The 18,444-nt window shown below is 45.3% G+C and overlaps 1 pseudogene; it reads left to right on the top strand.

The window, feature by feature from the left end:
- Nucleotides 1–10,656: 10,656 nt before the first annotated feature.
- On the top strand, nucleotides 10,657–11,650 carry LOC147000575 (uncharacterized; annotated as a pseudogene).
- The last annotated feature ends 6,794 nt before the right edge of the window (nucleotides 11,651–18,444 follow it).

An 18,444-nucleotide genomic window follows, 5' to 3' on the forward strand; every position in this document is an offset into this window, starting at 1 on the left:
CTTGTCTAGTCTCTTCCTGTATCGGTCTTTTTAGATAAGATTCAACACTGTTCTCCTAGCAGGCTCTGAGCAGACTTGTGGATTCACGGCATTGGTGCTGCTCCTGGAGAAAGCAACTCTTCCTTGGGTTCCTTCTTCACTGTGACCTGTAAGGACCATACCCTGCAGTTACCTGGGAAGAGAATGCAGAATGGAAGCCACGATTTGGTTTTTAGATATATTGATATTTATATGTATGTGTGTATCTATATATGCATGTGCAGGTATAGGCAGGTCCTTATGGAGTCCAGAAGAAGGCATGGGATACACTGAATCTGGAGTTACAGGTTGTTGTGAGTCTCCTGGTAAGGTGCTGTGTACTGAACTCCAGTCCTCGAGCAGGACAATTAATTACAATCCTGAGGCCACCTTTCCACACCTCTTGAAGAGGATCAAGTGCTGCCACAGGTGTGAGTTTCAGCCTTATAAAGGCTTAAGTGTAATAGAAGTTAAGCTTTTAAAAATTCTTTTACAGGGCGGGGATGGAAACCCAGTCTTAGACGAGGTAACCAAGTATTGTCACTATGCTACACCCACTAGCCCTCAGCTCTTGCGCTTCTGTCTTGTAATGTTTGGTCTCTAACTCACAATCCTCTTATTTCCCTCTGAGTGCTGAGATTACAGGCAGTCAACTGAGATGTGTGGATGCACCTTGCTTCTTCATGCCCACCTCCCTCTCCCTTCTTTCTCCTTGTAAAGCAAGATTACTGAGTTATGCTGTCCTCTGGCATTCACTGAGCAGAGTCCAGGGATGCTGGTAAGCACCCCGTGCCCATTCCACCACAGGACACAGCCTCACATGCCAGTAGAGCTGGGATTGGGGAACCAGCCCCTCACACTCCATCCTCTCTGGAGTCTCTCATTAGCTTCAGAACTTGTCAGGGCATCTTCTCATCTTGGCTTCCTTCTGTCTCCATTGGGTTGTTTTTCTTGCTTTGTAGTGGTGTTTGGTTGACCTAGGGCCTAGCAAGACATGCTAGGCAAGTGCTCCACCATTGATCTGTGTTCCAAACACCCTTTGTATTTCTTTATTTAGAAACAGAGTCTCATTGCGTTGCACAGCCTGACCATAAACTTGTTTGAACTTCACATCCTCCTGCATAGCCTCTCAAATAGCTAGGATGTCAAGTCTGTGTCACTACATCTGGCTTAGAGGATTCCTTGTGTTGGTCTCTGGCTCAACACCCTTGCGTCTGTCCTTGTGCCTTCTGGAAAGGTCATAGTTCTTCTGAGTTTGTTACTTCCTTTTCCTGTGGCCTGTGGGGTTCCTTTCACGCCGTCACAGACCTTACACCACACTATGGTGTTGTCAGTATTATTGTTATATAGTAGAGTGCTCTTCCCCGTTCTTTTCTGTTTGATTGTTTTGAGACAGACTCTCATGTAGCCCAGGCTGTCCTCCAACTCCCTATGTAGCCAAGGACGATATTGAATGTCTGATCCTCCTGCCCCTACCTCCCAAGTGTTGGAACAGTAAGTGTGCACCACTACATCTGGCTTATGCGGGGCTAGGCATGGAACCCAGGGCTTGCTTCATGGATGTTACATAAGCACTCTTCCACCTGAGCCCCTTATTTTTGAGCTTTAGTATCAAGATTGAGTCCAGCTCAATGTTCCAAACATCCTGTTCCCTGTCTCTGTGTTCTCAGAGCTCTGTACTGTAGGACATGTGGAACCATTGGCTTTCACTTACCTACCTTCCTCACCTCCGGGAAAGCATACGCAGGCAGCCTTCATACTTTCCTGAAACTCAGACGACCGAGGCCATGACTTTATCTCCCCTCTGGCATTTCTACTTCAACAACAGCTTCCACTTCCCAGTCAGTCCACAGACTTGACGTTGCTTCTCTTGCTTCTCCTTGTGTCACCAACCCTGGGCTTTCTGTTGTGGGAATTGAGTGTGTCCCATGCATATCTGCCAACACCTTGTCCACATTCTCAGCATGATGACATTTTACCACAACTGAATTCCCTGATGTGGTATTTCAAGTTCACGGAGATCAAGGACCAGCAGTCTCCATTGCTCCTGATCTGACTGCTCACGTAGTACCTGGCCTGAAATAAGTACTCAGTAGCTACGTGTTGGGTAAACATGTGAACTGGACTAAAGTGTCAGTTTGCCAAGCCCCTTGAGAAATGAATGAGACCTGAGAAGAAGGCTGACTTTTTGCAACCTTGAGGTCTAGCTTTTATGGTGTGTAACTGTGCTGTTATATGCATGAGCCTTTGTGCCTTTATTTTCCTGACAAACCTAACTTATTATTATTATTTCTTTACTTTCTATTTTTTAATTTTTAAATTCTATTCTTTATTTTCTATTTTCTATTTCTACTTTTTTTTTTAAGCATTTGGAGACAGGATTTCACAATATAGCCCAGGTTGACCCAGAACTCATAATTTTCTTGCCTCAAGTCTCCCAAGTGTTAGACTGAAAGTGTCTATTGCCACTCCAGTTCTATAGACTTAGCTTACAGCAATCTGCAGGGCTGTTGTGATAAATAAAATGGTTCTCGTGATGGTTAATAGTGATTGAGCCTTGTCATGATCTAGAATCACCTTGGAAACAAGTTCCTGGGCGAGCCTGTAAGAGATTATCTAGATTGGCTAACTGAGGTTAGATGATCCATCCTAAATATGGTGGCACTGTTATAAAATATAATGCGTCAGTGGGGGTAAGGGAATACCAGGCAGGCCCATGCCAAGGTGTCTCCCTGAGAAATCGAGTCACGTGACACACCTGGTATAAGAGATTAGTTGGGAAGGGAGGGGAGTGAGGACCTGGAGGAGGAGTAGAGGCAGATAGAGCCACAAGGGCAGAGAAAGAGGGAACAGAGTGGGACAGAAAGAGAGAAAGAGAAGCTGGTTGGGAACACATGAGAACACAGAGTGAGAGAGAGTGAGAAGCAGGTAGAGAGAGGGAGAGAGGTAGGGAGCAGTCCTCTTTATATGCTGCTGCTGCTGTGGCTGCTGCAGCATCTGGCTTGCACCTTGCTCGCACCTGGCTCACACCTGGCTTGCACCTGGCAGGCAGTGGTGGCAGGTGGTGATGCAAACTATTCCTAGGTCCCTGTTGCTAGGTCCCTAGGAGGAGCCTAGTGGAATTGTCTGTGAGCCAACAGGTACTATTGCATTCACTGAGGTCCTGTGATGCATGAGAAGTAGAAAGCGAGCCTGGAATCGGCACTCACCTCTCTGCTTCCTGACTACAGATGCAATGTGACTGAGCAGTGACCTCACATTTCTGCTGCCCTTGCTTCCCAGATGTGATGGACTCACCACGCTCGCACCATGAGCCAAAATAGACCTCTGTTCTGTAGAGCAGCGTTTGTCAGGCATTTTGCTGAAGCAGTGAGAAGAATAATGGATACGGTTCCTGTCCGGGGCTGGGCGGTAGCTCAGTGGTCGAGCACTTTGCTGAAAATCTAGAAAAGCGTAGCCACCTGCAAGCTAGTCACATAGATAGGAGCTCTTATGTGCAGAGGGAGTGCATGCCAGGTCACAGGGTGTAGCTCTCTATTCTGTGCTGCAGTATCCCTGGGGTGCTGAGGCAAGGAGTTGGATCACCACATTCAAGGCTCAGAAATGTAGGGTGCCTTGTCCTGTGTCATTCAGTGAGTCGGCAGCAAAGCAGCAGCCTGACCTGAGATCTCTGACTTGGAGCCTGGGTTCCTTTGCCTGCCTGCACCAGTAGCTTGCATTCTGTGGCTGAAGCACACTCTCTTCAGGTTGAGCCTACAGAGGCTCAGCCCACACAGCTCTCTGCAGCATTAAATTAAGCTCCTGATTCAGCTCTTTGAGGCAGACAGCCCCTCATGAGGATGGGGCATACATGAGAAGCATTTCTCAGTGTGGTGCTTCTTAGCAAAACAGCTCTGGCTCTGGCTAAGATGTCCTTGGGCTTCAAGGTCGGTATCTGAAACACAAGGCTATAATGGTAAAGCTGTAAAAACCAGTGCAGGCAAATCCTGGCTCCTGCATCCACCCATCCTTGGCACCTCAGAGGGTACTCTCCTTAAACCCAGAGTCTGTTCTTAGATTTTGGTTTGTTGCTGTATCTAGGGAGGCCAGACACAAAAAGCAAGGATTAGAAGCCAGATGCTCTGGGATTCAGTCTGGTCCCTTTAGTCGAACTGAGCAGCGACCAGTAATACACCAAACCTCTACATCCCAGTTCCCTCATCTCTGAAGTGGGCAATCTCTTCATTGGACTGTCAGGAGGAATAACCAATCAAGGATAAATAGCACACAGTGGGTGCTCAGTAAACCCTACCTGATGTTCTTCACCATAGATGCTGGATTCTACCTTGGTTCAAGGCCCTGCTTGCTTTTCTTTATTTTGTGTATGAATGTTCACATGTGTGTATATCTGTGTTAACTCATGTACATGTAGAAGGCAGAGATCAACTGTGGTGTTGCTCTCCAGCACTACCTTGTTATTTTTGTTATTGTAGGACCTGGAACTCACCATACAGGCTGTCTGTCCAGCCAGACTTAGGGATCTGCCTGTCCTCATCTCACCAGCACTGTGATTATAAGAGTTTGCCAATCATGCCCAGCTTTTCTGTGCAAGTTCTGGACATTGACCTCAGGTCCTCACACTAGCAAGGCAAGCACTTTCTTCACCAGTTTCTCCCGTCCTTCTGCTCTACTTTGCATCAGTTGTATGGCTTTCGATGAGTTACTTGACATCTTTGAGCTACACTATTCTGTCCTAGGATAATAATCATCATTGTATTAGTAGATTATAGTCTTTACATACGGTCTGTACTGACTAGTTTTAACTGTCAACATTCCACAATCTAGGGTCACTTGAGAGGAGAGCCTTAACTGACGAATTCTTTAGATCAGGTTGGCCTGTGGGCATGTCTATGGAGGATTGTCTTGATTTTTTATTGATGTAGAAAGACCCAGCCCACTGTGGGTGGCAACCATTCCCTAGACAGGAGGTCCTGGTCAGTATAGAACAGGAGAAAGTTGAATGAAGCAATAGCAGTTAAGCACAGGTGCAGTTGTTTCTTTCTGCTCTTAAAAAAGAGTGATTTCCTTTTAAATTATGTAAGTCTGTGTATGGGCTTATGCCCGAGAAGGTTAAAGTCATCTGCTGAGTCTCAAACTCAGGTCTTTTGCAAGAGCTGTATGCACTCTTAACCTGTGAGCCATCTTTCCAGCTCCTCTCTCTGCATTTCCCCGTGGGTGTGCTGCTTGCGTTCCTGCCTCGACTTCTCCTCAATGATGGACTGAAGTCTGGAATTCTAAGATGAATAAACCCCTTCCTACACAGGGCTGTGTTTGGCCAGGATATCCTATCACTCCAACAGAAATGAAATAGAGCATCGTCTTTGGACAGACGGCCATGGAGGCATTTACAAGTGTGCCCATGCCCCGTTTTTCATGTGTAAACTTGAGATTTTGTGCTTCTACTGTGCAGAGCCCAGTTAAGGGCTCATGTGATGGTGCTGCTGGCAAGGGTGGCTCTCTGGAAGGGGTTTGCCTCTCTGTGCTCAGTGTTGGTGCCAAGGGCTTTAATATTTTATTATATCTTTGTGATTTCTGTCTAAAACCAAGCTGAAACAAGAAGTGCTGATCCCATGGATAATGGAGCACGAGTCTCATAAACTCCACAGAGCCGAGCCAAAGGGAGGAAGGAAGGTGAAGATAAAATATTCAGAGACATCAAGCCCAGCAGATCTTTAACTCGAGCCGAGGACCATTGGCTCAGTTCACTGCTTACCTCATGACTGAAAAAGCAAAGGTCACAAGAGAAAATGTACTTTTGAAAATGGACATATGTGGTTGACGTTTGCATCAGGAAAATGGGATTTAATTATAGAGTGTCTACAAACACCCCATTCCTCTATCTCAGGCTAGGGATCAATTATTCCAACTCCGTACCCATTTTCTTCTGTGCTTGATAAAAGAGGGGGTTGCTCTGTGTGTGTGCGCATGGCACACAAAGGTACCTCAGTGCCACAGTCATTAACCTGGACTCGTGGGCAAGGTCGAGAGTATAGACTGAGGACACCAGAACATCATCTGCACATTTCAGAAATGGACTAACTTTCCTGAGTGTCCCCTCCTGCTTCTGCCTGGATACTCTCAGTGTTGGGACCTGGACACTTGCTGAGGGAGCGCAGTCTCTTTTTTAAGTGTAGTTAAAGTTGGCTACTATTGTGTTCCTTCCACAGGCCATTCCCAGCTCCTTGTGGTGTTTGTGTTATACTAGGATCCACAGTATCTGTGAAATCCCCCTTACACAGGTCAGCGTGCCTTGCTCAGAAACAAACTCCCAGATGCCCTCAAATCTATGTGTGGGGTTCCAGGCTGGACTGTAGACGAGTTTCAAGTGTGGGGCAGACATAATCTGGAAAGATAAGGGGGACACCATGGGAGCCATCTATTCCCACTGGAGATGGGACAGCAGTGAAAGTCTTCTGGCAGGAAGTGACACATGAGCTGGGTTACAGAGGAGAGAGAGGTAGGGTGGGGTTGGGGAGTGTGAAGGCATTCCTGAAGGAAGTGCACATGAGAAGCAACAGGAAGTTCTCCAGACTGGGCTCTAGTGCGAGTGCCTTAGGAGCAGGTGCACATGTGTTGGGGAATGTGGGGTCCCCAGGGATGAAGGCAGAAGGATGGATGGTTCATTCTTACATGGAGTTTGGACTCCATTCAGAGGATGGGGGCTTCATCCAGTAGCTCTTTGGTCACCTGCATAGGGCTCAGTTCTCTGGTCTGGAGCCCCCCCCCCCAAGAGTTATTCATTTTGTTTTAAATTTAAAAATTACATTTACTTACTTGTGTGTGTGTACCTCTTTGCTTATAGCATGGGGCTATCGGTAAAAGCAGCAAACCAATGGTCAGTCGCTAAGTACCAGGCGCAACCCAAATGCTGCAAAGGTTATTCCACAATCTGTAAGGTCCGCATTATCACCAGCTCCAGCGTACAGATGAGAAACATTGAAGCAGCTTTGGATCGGCGGGAACAGGAAGCTGGTAGATGTTCCCCTTCTAGAGCTGATAGGAAGATCATAAGAGCCAAGACGTGCAGAGTCCTGGGTGCACTAGCCAGTCCATCGCAGTTCCTCAGTGCAGCATTACAATCAGCAGGGCATCAAGACAGACAGCACAGCACAGCACAGCACAGCACACAAGGACAGAGCCGCTGGATTCAGCAAACTGCCTCCATCCACAGGAGCGGCAGGTGCAGGGAGGACACGGTCCTGATGCAAACTGACTCATTAGCTCTGGACAACAGAAAATGGCAGATGAAGCCTTTGATAAAAGAGAGTGGGATGCCAGTCTCCTTTCTTCTCCACTCACGGACTGACTTCCCAGAGCTCTTCTGTCTGTGTAATTAAAGAGCTAACTGAACTGTCTAGAGTGTCCCTTCCCTCGTTCCCACCATCACTGTGGGCTGGGGGTGGGGACAGACATTTGATAATCCACAGATCTTCTCCAGCAGTCAAACTTTGGGGTCTTGAATCTCTGAAGCTGCACATCGCCCTCTCTTTTAGCATTCTTGTAAAGTCTTGGCAAGTATAACCAGCAATTGTGTAAAGAAAGAGGCCAGGAGCTGGCGAGAGGTCTTAGTGGGTAAAGGCACTTGTTGCCAAATCTCTAGTTCCTGCCTGGTGGAAGGAGAGAGCTGACTTTTGCAAGTTGTCCTCTGACTTCCATATATGTGCTTTGGCACATGTGTGAATTCACACACACACACACACACACACACACACACACACACACACACAGAAACCAAACACAGACAACAGCACAAACATGAAGCACAGCATTGGATCCATCTCAAGAAAACCCAGTAATAGGAACTTGGATTTTTGTGGGAGCAAGTGTCGATGTTGAATGCTAATTGCTTGTGCCGAGTAAGCCCACCAGAGACAGCAGGGGCATGGTGATGGCCGTACCGTGGGTCATTTTTGTGGGAATCCCGAGACCTTCCTTGCAATCTGCAGTGTCCCTATTCTTCCACACCTCTGCCTCAAGGAGATGTTTAAAGAAAGCTATTGTCAAAACTTTAAAAAGTAGCAAACCAAAGCAGTTCTTGGAAATGCTGAAAGTGATCTGGTGTCTGCTGATGTGGATCATGATGGTGTCTCCCACAGGGGTTTCCCACACCCTGGATTTCTGAAAGTTGTCCCTGCATGAGTAAGTTTTCTAGTTCCGTCTTGGATTCATTTTCCTGAAGTTCAGGGGTCTTTCTCTCTCTCCTCACTCTTCCACCACTCATTGTTCACTCTCACTGTTGGTGGTTGGAGCTTGACTTCTATGGACTGGGTTGGCAACAATTATCCCACAGTGGAGGGACAATAAGTAAAGCAGAAAGCTGGCTGCCTCAGCCTCCTGTTCACGTCCTAGAACTGATCCAGGTCATCAGGCCCTGCATCTCTATGACCAGAGTGAAGCAACTTTAGTGAAGTAAAACCAACCATGGTCCATCTCTGCTGTAGTAGGTGGGATCGCTTCGAGGGTGCATATATAGACATTTCTTTCAAATAGAAACATTCCTTCATGGAGGAAGGTTCCTTCAGACTCAGGAAGCAAACAACCTTAAAGACTCAGGAAGTTTATAAAGCTTACAGGACTCCTAACGCCCTCCCTATAGGGCTAGATTAGTAGTGAGGACTGGTGAGGAGAGGAGATCCAGATGTCAGGCTGCCAGAAAGTTGGTCAGGGAGCTCAGAGACGCAGCGTCCGTGAGCCATGCCCCATGTCGCCGCGCCTTCTGGTCTCCTATGTTTTGCTGTTCAGTCACCCATGTTCCTGCAAGTGCTCCTTACCGTAACCCCAGTAAACTCTCTGCTTGTTTAAGCTAGACTTGAGTGCAATCATTTTTTTTTGTCATGTCTATGTCTATTGAATTATTAGGTCCTGAGATACCCAGGAGCTAGGGAGGTAGCTTGGTCTTTGAAATACCTGCCTTTCCAACACAAGGATATGAGTTTTGTTTAATCCCAAGAATTCATATTTTTTTGTTTTTGTTTTTGTTTTTTTTCTTTCGAGACAGGGTTTCTCTGTATAGCCCTGTCTTCCTGGAACTCACTTTGTAGACCAGGCTGGCCTTGAACTCAGAAATCCGCCTGCCTCTGCCTCCCAAGGGCTGGGATTAAAGGCGTGAGCCACCACACCAGACCCATATTGTTTTAAAAGCTGGAAATTATAATATTATCTTAAAAAAATAAAAAAGAAAAACTCGCAAAGCATGAGCAATAAAACAAGAGGCAAATAACAGCTCTTTGCTTGAGTCAAGCTAGTTAGGATCCTCAGTATGGAACAGCAGACTCCTTACTGTGGCTTGCAGGACTTGTCCGCTCTGACCTGTGCCTTCTCCTCCAACCTTGTGCAGGTTCTTCTGCATCCATCCCCATCATCCTTTGCTTCCGTAGAACCCATGCCACCCCATCTTTGTTGTTTCCTGTGTTTAGAGTTCCCTTTCTTTGGCTTCATTCTCTGCCTGACCTTTCTCTTCCAAAATTGACACTTCCATGTACAGCAGTGTCCTTTGGTGTATCACCTGTCACCGCCTCAGGATGACACCTTCTGAAAGTTTCAAATGTCCATAGCACCTACTGCATTACTATATTAATGCACAATATATAATTAATATTATATATATAAGTAATATATAATTAATATTATATATTACTGCATAATGTACATGTGTCATAATGGTAATCATATATTATTTGTAATTTGTGTAATTTCCCACAGGGAAATGGCTATATATTTTCCTGAGCCGTGTGTGTGTGTGTGTATGTGTGTATAGTGTACAATAAACAGGCTCAAGAATGCTTTCACACAGTGGATTCTCAATACATGTATCTTGAATTAATTAGTAGTGTACACAGCTAATTCTAAGATGAATATTGGGAATGCTATTTATCTCTGTAAAGCAATAATAGTTTCACATACACTATGCTGTTGTGTAATTACTAAATCATAACCTTAGGTTTTTTTCTGTGTGAAATAAAAATATGAAGGAATTAAAAAAAAAAGCTGGATGTGAGGTAAGGCCAGTGTTGGAGAGCAGATGAGCTCAGTGGCCAGACAGGCTGACATGCCCACCTTACAAGCCGAGGAAAGACTCTCCCCAAAGAAAGGGACTGTGCCTGAGGAATGATGACAGCTTCTGCATACCTCCATGTACGTGTACATGTACACATGCACACAACACACTCATGCTGACACACACACACATATACACTCATGTTCATACATTCATATACTCACACACACCCACAACACTCACACACATTCTCACATAGTCACACTCACACACACACACTCACACTCTCACACAAACACCCTCAAACATACACACACTCACACACACATACACTCACACATATTCACACACTCACAATACTGACAAACACTCACACTCACACACTGACACATACTTACACATACTCACATTCACATTCACACACTTACAAACACACACAGACATACACACAAACACTCAGACATACACTGACACACATATACACACATGCTCACACACACACACATGCTCACACACTCACAATACACACACACACAGAGACCCATACACATATCACACAAACACTGACACACACTCATACACACTGACACACACACTGATACATGGGCATACATACTCACAAACAAACACTGACATACACACTGGCACACACACATGCACACACATACTCACATACTCACAAACCCACACACTGACACACTCATACATGCACATACACACTCATATACACTTACACATTCTCGCAGACTCACACACATACTGACACATACACACTCTGACACACACTCATACACACTCAAACACATGTACACACTAGCACACCCTCACACTCACAGACACACACAATCACACATATGCTCACATTCACACTTATACTCAACCCCCCCAAACTTATACAACTCACACTCATATGCACACTCACACACATACTGATACACACACTCCCATACACTCTCTCTCACACACATATTCACATATTCATGTACATTCATACATACATATTCACACTCACCCTCACACACTCACAGAAACACACAGACATATTTATATGTCACACATATTTATATACTCATACATACCAACTTACACACATACTGGTACACACACTCACAAACACTGACATGCACACACTCATATATGGACATACATACTCAAACACACGTCCACACCCATACTCACAAACACACACTGACACACACTCATACATGCACATACACACTCATGTACACTCACATACTTCCATACACTCACACACTTACTGACACACACACTCACACACATGTACACACTTGCACATTCACTCACAGACACACACAATCACACTCACACATATGCTCACATTCACACTTAAACTCAAACTCCCCAAACTTACACAACTCACACTCATACACACACTTACACACATACTGACACACACTTACACTCCCATACACTCTCTTACATACACACATTCACATACTCATGTACATTCATACATGCATACATAATCACACTCACCCTCACACATTCTCACAGAAACATACAGACATACATTCACACATATTTACATACTCATACATATCAACTTACACTCACACTGGTACACCCACTCACTGATCACACTGATAGACAAACTTTCACACACATATATACACTCACAAATACACTCATGCACACATACACTCATACACACACTCACACAACTCACACAAACATACTGTTATACACACTGACACACACACACTCACTGACATACCTCATACACTCGTTTTCACACTCACATACTCAGATACACATATACATACTCATACACATACTCATACTTACACACAGTCACATACATTTACACGCTCACACACTCATGCATACACACACATGAAATAAAATAAAAACTGTTTAAATTAAGATTTTTTTTCTCTGTTCTTCCTGTCATGTATGGTCATGTCGGTCTCCTGTCTCATTGGTCTGGAGCCACACTGTGCCACATGTAGGCTCAGGAATGTCTGGGGTGGTGGATGAATCACTATTAAAAAGGAGATTCAAAGTTGCCCTTTCAAGGCCCCACCTTGAAACACGAATGGGCTTTTGAAGAGCAAGCGTTGGGCCTCATTCTGAACCTGCAGATTTTTATTCCCTCTTCTCAGTGGAATGTGAGTATCAAAACGTTGCCTAGAAGGAGAATTTGGGTTTATTAAAATCGATTTGCTGAATGATTTCAATGACTACAACTAGATAAATGGTGCCCCAGAAAAGACAATGCTCACGAACAGAAGAAATTAGCTTTTGTTCATACAAGAGACATTTATATGGGAGATTTTAAAGGAAGAAAAATGACCATTTTGGATAAAATATGAATCACAAAAAGTTATAGACTATAAACAGTGTGGCCCAAGTTCGTATTATGCTGGGGGTGGGGTACAAGAAAGAAGTGAAAGAGGAGAAAAATGTGGAACCCCAAGATTAATGTTTCAAATTACCAAATCATTATGAATTTGGCCAAAAAATTCTTGGTTGTAACAACTACTGAATATCCTGATTAGTTAACTATTTAAAAATTACTTTATATGCATGGGTGATTTGCCTGCACACGTGTGTGTCTACCTCATGCATTGCCTGTGTTCACAGAGGCCAGAGAGGGGGGTGGATTCTAAGACCTGGGGTTACAGTGGTTGTGAGTTACCACGTGGGTTCTGGGAATCAGCCATCTTTTAGGGAATGGGAATCCTGCTGAGTTTTTAGTTTGTCAATGTGGCATAAGCTAGAGTCACCTGGAAGAGAAAACCTCCAGATGTCTGAAAAAATACCTGTACTGGTTGGTTTTGTGTGTCAACTTGACACAGGCTGGAGTTATCACAGAGAAAGGAGCTTCAGTTGGGGAAATGCCTCCATGAGATCCAGCTGTAAGGCATTTTCTCAATTAGTGATCAAGGGGAAAGGCCCCTTCTGGGTGGGACCATCTCTGGGCTGGTAGTCTTGGTTCTATAAGAGAGCAGGCTGAGAAAGCCAGGGAAAGCAAGCCAGTAAATAACATCCCTCCATGGCCTCTGCATCAGCTCCTGCTTCCTCACCTGCCTGAGTTCCAGTTCTGACTTCCTTTAGTGAAGAACAGCGGTGTGGAAATGTAAGGTGAATAAACCCTTTCCTCCCTAACTTGCTTCTTGGTCATGATGTTTGTGCAGGAATAGAAATCCTGACTAAGACAGTACCTTTATTAGATTGACCTGCAGATAAGATGGTGGGTCATTTTCTTTCTTTCTTTTTTTTTTTTTTAAAGATTTATTTATTTATTATATGTAAGTACACTAGCTGTCTTCAGACACTCCAGAAGAGGGCGCCAGATCTCTTTACGGATGGTTGTGAGCCACCATGTGGTTGCTGGGATTTGAACTCTGGACCTTCGGAAGAGCAGTCGGGTGCTCTTACCCACTGAGCCATCTCTCCAGCCCCGGTGGGTCATTTTCTTAATTAATGGTAGATGTGGGAGGGCCCAGCCCACTGTGGGCGTGCTTCCCTTGGACAGGGTCCTGCGTGCTATGAGAAACCAAGCAGAGCTAGCCAGAGCGAGCAGCCAGTAACGAGTGTTCCTCCATAAACTGCTTTAGTCCTGGCTTCCAGGTTCCTGCCTTGAGTTTACTCAATGGCGACTACGACTAAGATCAGGATATGCAAAAACCCCTCCCCTCTCCAGATTGCGGTCAGCGCTTGGCCACAGCAATGGAAAGGAACACAGACACTGACATGTTCAGGTCCTGAACCCTCTGCTTCAAACACTGCCGTGTTTAATCTTTCTCAGTACTCCTCTGTAGGAATCGCTGTCTCCATTACAACAGAGAGCCCCAAAGTTCAGCACAGTTATGTAATTGGCCTCACCTTTACACTTCTAGAAGCAACAGAAGCAGTTTTGAACTCTAGGCTGTTATCAGAGTTACTGTCCTTCCCTCCACCAGCCGAAAGGTGGGCCTCTATGGAATTTCTCAGTCTCAAAATGAATGCTGATTTCATGGTGAGTCCCGCCAGTTAGCTGAGAATTCTTTCTATCCTTTCTTGCTGTGTTAGAGACCAGCACTGAGGTCTTAGAGGGGCCTGAGCTTTTACATGGGAAGGGTCAATCTGAAGACTCAGCATTGGCATATACAGAAAACCAGATATGCTTTTGCTCTGAGGATAAGACCTAGAGAGCAAACTCTTTCTCAGGAAGAGAAGGAATTCGCTCCCTTCACCTACTTTGCCTTTAAGGTTGGTGTTGTGTGTATGCATGTGCGCGTGCGTGCATGCAGATATATCAATGCATACATGGATGCTAGAGAAGTTCAGGTGTCTGTCATTCTCTACTTATTTCCTTGACTCAGTCTCTCTGAACCTGGAGCTAGGCTGGCAGGCAGCATTTCCCAGGGTCTGCTTGTCTCTGTTCCTCATGGCTTTGGCGCTACAGGCATGTGTGTCCATTCCTAGTTCTTTGTGTGAGCAAAAAGGATTTGAACTCCGACCTTCATATTTTGGTAGCACATGCTCATACCTGCTGAGCCATCTCCCCAGATCCTTTTTGTGTGTTTTTGTGTTTGGGTCTTATACATTTTGTGGCCACTTTTGGCCACAGAGGCGTGTCACTGCACGTGTTAATGAATGTAAGTGTGTGCTGTTTTGTAGTTGTGGTTGTTTGGCACTATTAGGAGATGTAGCCTTGTTCGAGGAAGTGTGTCACTGTGGTGGTGGGCTTTGACACCTTCCTTCTAGCTGTCTATAAGCCAGTCTTCTGTTTGCCTGCCTGGATGCTGCCATGGATGGTCTCACCATGATGATAATGGACTGAACCTCTGAACCTGTAAGTCAGCCCTAGTTAAATGTTGTTCTTATAAGAGTTGCCTTGCTCGATAGATGCCCCAGTGTAGGGGAATTGAGGGTGGGGAGGTGAGAGTGGGTGGGTGGGTGGAGGCACACCCTCATGGAAGCAGAGGGAGTAGGTGATGGGATAGGGGTTCCCAGGAGGTGGGGAAACCGGGAAAGGGGATAACATTTGAAATGTAAATGAAGAAAATATTCAATAAAAAAAGTGTTGCCTTGGTTATGGTGTCTGTTCATAGCAGTAAAACCCTAACTAAGACAGTAGTGTAAGCAAGCAGGAGTTTGTGTGTGCTCAACTAATTCCATATGTGCATAGGTGTGTGTGTGCTGTGTATATGTGCATAGGTGTGTGTGTGTGTGCTGTGTATATGTGCATAGGTGTGTGTGTGTGTGTGTGCGCTGTGTATATGTGCATAGGTGTGTGTGTGTGTGCTGTGTATATGTGCATAGGTGTGTGTGTGTGCTGTGTACATGATGACTTGTAACAATAAAGACGTGTGTGTACATGCATCCCAGTTCCCGCTGAGTGGTCTGACATCCCAGGACTGGCCGTTTGCCTCTGGTTGGGAGTGCTTTCCAGTTTCATTTTCTATTTGGTCAAAGGGGTTTGTTTACCCCCAGAAATCTCTTCTGCAAGCCCAGCTCTAGACTCTCGCACCTCTGTTTGTTCTCAACACGGTAGTTTATTTTTTATTTTTTATTTTTTTATGGGGTTTAATATTCAGGAGCAGCTTCCACAGGATGCTGATTTCCTGCTTGGCTGTCTGGATGTTGAGACTTGCGGTTTCAGCAGCTGCTGCCCAGACCTGTCCCTTTAGCCCCCCTGAGATATAGAGTTGACCTATGGCAAATCTGGTATTGTCTTCGGCAACCTCTGGCATCTGAGGCACCGGAAAGGATGGGTTTGAGATGAAATGGAACTATGTTCAAATTGGGTTTTAGGACTTCTCAGACAAGTGACTTCAACTGGTCCACTAGTCTCCTTTCTAGCATTACAAATTCTCAGTTGTAAGAATAAATCTAACATACCCAAAGTATTTTATGGGTTTGGTGGTACATGGCAGAAACCCCAGCCTTGGGGAGGTGGAAGCAGGAGCACCAGGAGTTTAAGGACATCCTTGGTTATGTAATTATTTGGAGTTCATCCTGGGCTACACGAGACTCTGTCTTAATCAGACAACCACAAACAAAGAAGCACTCAATGTTTTTGTTGCTTGGTCAACATATCAGATAGATATTACTGTATAATAAGACTGCCTCAAAATGTAGTGGTAAAACATACTTATATATGTGTATGTATGCACATGTCTCAGTGTGTATGCACATGTCTTAGTCTGTGTGCATGTGTGTGTGTTAGTGTGTGTGTATTTGTATGTATGAAGGTCAGAAGACACATTTCAGGAGCTAGTTTTCTTCCTCCACCATGCAGGTCTTGGGTATCAAACTCAGGTCATCAGGATTGACAGCAAGTGCCTTTGTCCACTGAGTCATTTCAATGGCTCACAAACTATACACATTTTGCTCATGGTTTTATGTGTCTGTCAATGACTTCAGGTGTGCTCTCCTGGGCCACTCTTCCCCGGGAGGGCTCTCTGTGTGTATATGTGGTCAGCTGAAGCAGGGTCAGTATGCAGTTAGCTGAGGTGACTTAGTTCTTTTTACCTTCGTGTCTTAGCCCTAGGTGTCCCATTGTAGGCTTCTGGCTGCAGAAGCATCAGGGACCAGGAGAGAAAGTAGAAGCCAATGGAGCCACAGAAGCTCTGCTCTGAATTGGAACGCTGGGGTCCATTGAATTTCAGCTAACAGCACAGGTTAGAGGCAATCCCAGAACAAACGGTGGGGAGGTAGACTCTGACTCACAATGGAAAGATCTGAAGTAGGCAGGCAATTAACGGGTGCCAATCAGAGCAATCGCCGGCTGCAATAGGCACTCAATGTGTGTGGAATTTTCTGGAACCTAGCAGGCATTTAGTGAACAGCAATCAGCTGCTTAGCATAACCTGTGTACAGCGGGAGATCTATGCTGTCCCAGTGGGGCACATCTGTATGAAAGGACATTTCATTCTGGAAGCACATTCAGGGGAAGGCACTCAACCCAGACTATCACCTAAGGTCACCTCTGGCACTTCAAAAAAACCCTGCTCAAATCTCTCCTGAGAAAAGAATAACTTCTCTCTCATCTCCAAACCCCAGAATTTAGCTTTAGAAATGTCTCCATTTTTATTCTAAGCTCCATTGCTATCTTTTTTACAGTTTTATATTTATTGTTAATTTGTTGACATTTCTGCCTTTGTGTGTGCCTGGGCATGCATGCATATATGAGTGTTTGCTGTTTCTTCTCTCTGTCCCTGTCTCTGTCTCTCTCTGCCTTTCTGTCTTGTCTCTGTCTGTCTCTCTGTCTATCTCTTGGTTTGCCTCTCCGTCTCTCTCTGTCTCTCTGTGTCTCTCTCTGTCTCTCTTTCTGTCTCTCACTCCCTCTCTCTGTGGCTAGCCTGGCTGGCCAATAAGCCTCAGGGGTGCTCCTATCTTATGTCTCCAGTGTGGGGATTACAGTGTGCATATCACCATAGCTGCCTTTTTCCTTTTTTAAATCATGGGTTCTGGATATCAAGAGCAGTCCCTTGTGCCTGTGAGGCAAGCACATCACTAGCTGAGCCATCTTCCCAATCCTTTCTTCTTAAACGCATGGCTCAATTTTCTAGTTTCTTTAAGATTTCCTCCTACTTCTATTTACTTCTACTTACCACACAGTAAAGGAAACTGAAAGAGCTGGAGAGGAGAGAGAGGACTCCTTCTCCTTGAGGGGGTGAGATGGGAAGAGAGGGGAGTCTCACACTTATAACTTCCTACCATCCCTCTTGTTTCCGGCTTTGTTACAGAGATATTGTTGGTTTCAAAGCCTTCTGTTCCTACCTCCAAGGCTCTTTCTTCCCAGCCGCCTGTCTTCAGGAGACACTGCTGGAAGACCGGGCTCCTTGGGAGCCTCTCAATCTATAGAATTGTCCAAGAGAGTGAGAAAGGCCTGGAGCCCTGGCTGTTAAGATCCAAGTGGAAGCGTCTCAAGGAGTCCGTTTCTTTCTGCCGGACTCCTAGCTTCCATCTCCATCCAAAAGTGAGCCCCAACTCCACTGCACCCCGAGACTTTAAAGTTACCTACAAGGCTGAGTCGTTCCTTTCCTTGACTCACCAGACGTTTCTATGGCAGCCTCGCCTCTGGTTGTTTTTGCCAACCTTCCCCATTGGCTTCAGTCATCAAAACGTTCTGATGACTCATGTCTTCAGAACTGGAGAGAAGAAAGCCACGGCAAGTGTCCACTTAGGCCAAACACTGTGCTCATGGATTGTGTTTATGTGATCAGGTGCCTGTGCCAGGCAGGTACCATGTCAGGCGTAAAGGGAGATTACATTGCTGGACCAAGATGATTTCCGCTAACATAGCTGGGATTCAAACCCTGGTCTATCTGCCTTTATAAACTCTAAGCTGTAGACATGTAGACCTGTCTCCCTGTCTAGTGGGAACAACTTAATTTAGTTTAGGTCTGAAGACCCTGCCTCCTGGTGTATCACAG

Source organism: Mus caroli, unplaced genomic scaffold (genome assembly GCF_978045245.1).
Source record: "Mus caroli unplaced genomic scaffold, Mus_caroli_1 scaffold_17, whole genome shotgun sequence".
NCBI classification, from domain to species: domain Eukaryota; kingdom Metazoa; phylum Chordata; class Mammalia; order Rodentia; family Muridae; genus Mus; species Mus caroli.